The following is a 2,381-nucleotide window of genomic DNA, read 5'->3' as shown; positions in this document are numbered from 1 at the left end:
GTTCTGTAGGAGTTGTTCTTGAAGGTTGAGACCTTCAATTTTTGGAATCTGTTGAAAATTTGTTGGAGATGAACAGAGAGAACAAATTGGTTCAGATTCAGGGTTTTCTATTGAATCCGAGAATAAATTTAGATTAGCAGAGGCACGATGATTATCATGGGTTTCTGATTAACTGGATTTTTTGATTAACTCTTTCTCGCATCCATGGTAAGTCCTTCGGATCCATCTCTTCACTCAATTATTGTTTCATGATTGTTTTGATCTAATCGTTATTCTTTCCCATGTTTGATGATTCCAGAGTTTTATTTTGATTTTTATCTTCACCGAAACGAGAGTTTTTTCATTTTCTTATGTTTTGATTAGATTCATTGAAAATCCAGACTGGATTTGGGTTTGGAGTTTTGTTCAATCCTCGTCATATTCAACAACATTTTGATGTAAGATTATTTTTTAAATTTAATTTTTTGGATTTTTTTTGATGAATTTGTGAGTTTCTGAATGTGGGTTTTGTTTGAAATTGAAGTATTTATATGAAGATTTGTTTGATGAGATGAGCAAGTACGGAGATTGAAAGTCTTAATATCAGTGACAATTTGGCTGATCATATGGTGGGGAATGTTTATGTTCAATTTATAGAGGAAGAAAATGTTGCTAATGCTCTTAAGAATTTGACGGGAAGGTTTTATGCAGGTAACCATTTTCCGAGCTATCTTGGTAGAATTATTTGGTTTGTGTGAACATTGGATGCCTGTGTTTGTGTGTACTGATTTGGTTTTATGTTTTCAGGGCGTCCTACATTATTGTTGATTTCTCTCTTGTGACGGATTTTCGTGAAGCTACATGTAGGCAGTATGAAGAGAATACTTGTAATCGAGGTGGATATTATAACTTTATGCATTTGAAGAAGATTAGCAGGTTAGTCTCAGTTTTTATTATATTGCATGTGATGTTAGCAGGTTAATTGATTGTAGAGCTAGATTTTACAGTTTTTTATACTTTTGTGATTTCTTGGCTTGGAAAGTTATTTTGCAACTGATGTATTTTATCTGCGGAATGTCAGGGAATTGAGGCGGCAATTATTTGGTAGGTATCGTTCAAGGCATACCCACAGTAGAAGCATAAGCTGCAGTCCTCACAGGCATCGAAGTTATGAAGAGCGTTCATATGGTGGTCATGGTTATGATAGAAGGTCTAGTGATCGGGGTATTAGGAGGACTAGGAGCCGAAGTCCCGGAAGGTGAAACAGGAAGCTGGGATTGACAGAGACTGGTGCTGTTAATGACTGAGATGTGATAGTGTGTATGGGAATTTCAGTGATGGGTTGAGCTGGAACTGTATGTTAAGATGGGTTTATGCAGTTCAGTGTTTAGATTGTAGATCTTTTTTTGAGTGTTTTAGTGAATGTTGGTTTCTTTTTTTGCAGGCAATGCCAGCGAAGAACTACCAGCCTTCTTCAGCTGTTATTAGCTTTTTCACTGCAGTTGCTGTTGAGGTACTTGGTGCTTTGAAGGTTATAGATGCTGATACCGTGAGAAATGTTATCCCCTTTGTACTTAATGGAGTTGATCTAAATGCGAATGGAGGCTCTGACCACAAGGTAAAAGGCTGCATTTATTTTATGGATTTTGAATTTGGATGAGTTTTACTTTGTGACATTATTTGCTTTTTTATGGATGTACTGTACATTTAACTTCTTTCTTTCCGTTTTTAAACGTTTCTATCAAACTCATAGTGTTTGCAGTATGTTTGTTTTCTGCGTATGTCGAAATACATCTGATTGTCCTTGAATATTGCTAAATTTATGTAGTTGGCTTAAAATTTAGCTTACTGCATTTGGTTTGTGTTCCATTTGTATAAGCCACCTATGTTTGGCTCGTGCATTTATAATTCTTGTTCTTTTGTCTCTTTGTGTTTTGTCAGTCACAGATTCAGATGTTCCCAAAGAAAGCAATGGAGAGCCTTAATGAAATTAGGTAGTTCTCTTGGAAGTTGGAACTGAACTCGAATAATTTTTTTTATTGTATGACATGCACTTCTGTCACTTGCTAACTATCTGCTGCAATCTTTTTCATTTTCTTGAAGGGATTTTGTTGGAGTACTTTTTGAGAAAACTAACTTGTTTGAATCTCTTGGAAATTCCACAGGTGTTAATTACTAAGTAACCTCCAACTGCATCTATCCAATCTGTGCAAAAAGCAGACTACAAGTTGTGGAGATTCAAGATTTGCTGGTTTGCTTTACAATTGTATCCAAGACACATTAATACCATTAGCTAGGACTTGTAGACTTGGATTTTTTTTTTAAAGTTAAGTGCTAACTAATGAATTGTAGAATGAATATTGATTTTTACATAAATGGTCATTTGGATTTATGGATGCAGG

At 35.2% G+C, this 2,381-nt stretch overlaps 2 long non-coding RNA genes across 2 annotated transcripts; both read left to right on the top strand.

Moving 5' to 3' along the window:
- Positions 1 to 645: 645 nt before the first annotated feature.
- LOC113338036 lies at positions 646 to 1,202 on the top strand. The gene is made up of 3 exons (XR_003354551.1): positions 646 to 690; positions 787 to 915; positions 1,061 to 1,202. It is a non-coding gene; the product is annotated as an uncharacterized LOC113338036 (long non-coding RNA).
- A 280-nt stretch (positions 1,203 to 1,482) lies between these two features.
- LOC113337931 lies at positions 1,483 to 2,179 on the top strand. Its single transcript, XR_003354517.1, has 3 exons — positions 1,483 to 1,597; positions 1,921 to 1,973; positions 2,145 to 2,179. It is a non-coding gene; the product is annotated as an uncharacterized LOC113337931 (long non-coding RNA).
- Positions 2,180 to 2,381: the final 202 nt, after the last annotated feature.

Source organism: Papaver somniferum, unplaced genomic scaffold (assembly GCF_003573695.1).
Source record: "Papaver somniferum cultivar HN1 unplaced genomic scaffold, ASM357369v1 unplaced-scaffold_18, whole genome shotgun sequence".
In the NCBI taxonomy this organism is placed as follows: Eukaryota; Viridiplantae; Streptophyta; class Magnoliopsida; order Ranunculales; family Papaveraceae; genus Papaver; species Papaver somniferum.
The sequence above is the reverse complement of the archived record's forward strand: the minus strand, read 5'-3'. Positions and strand labels throughout refer to the sequence as shown.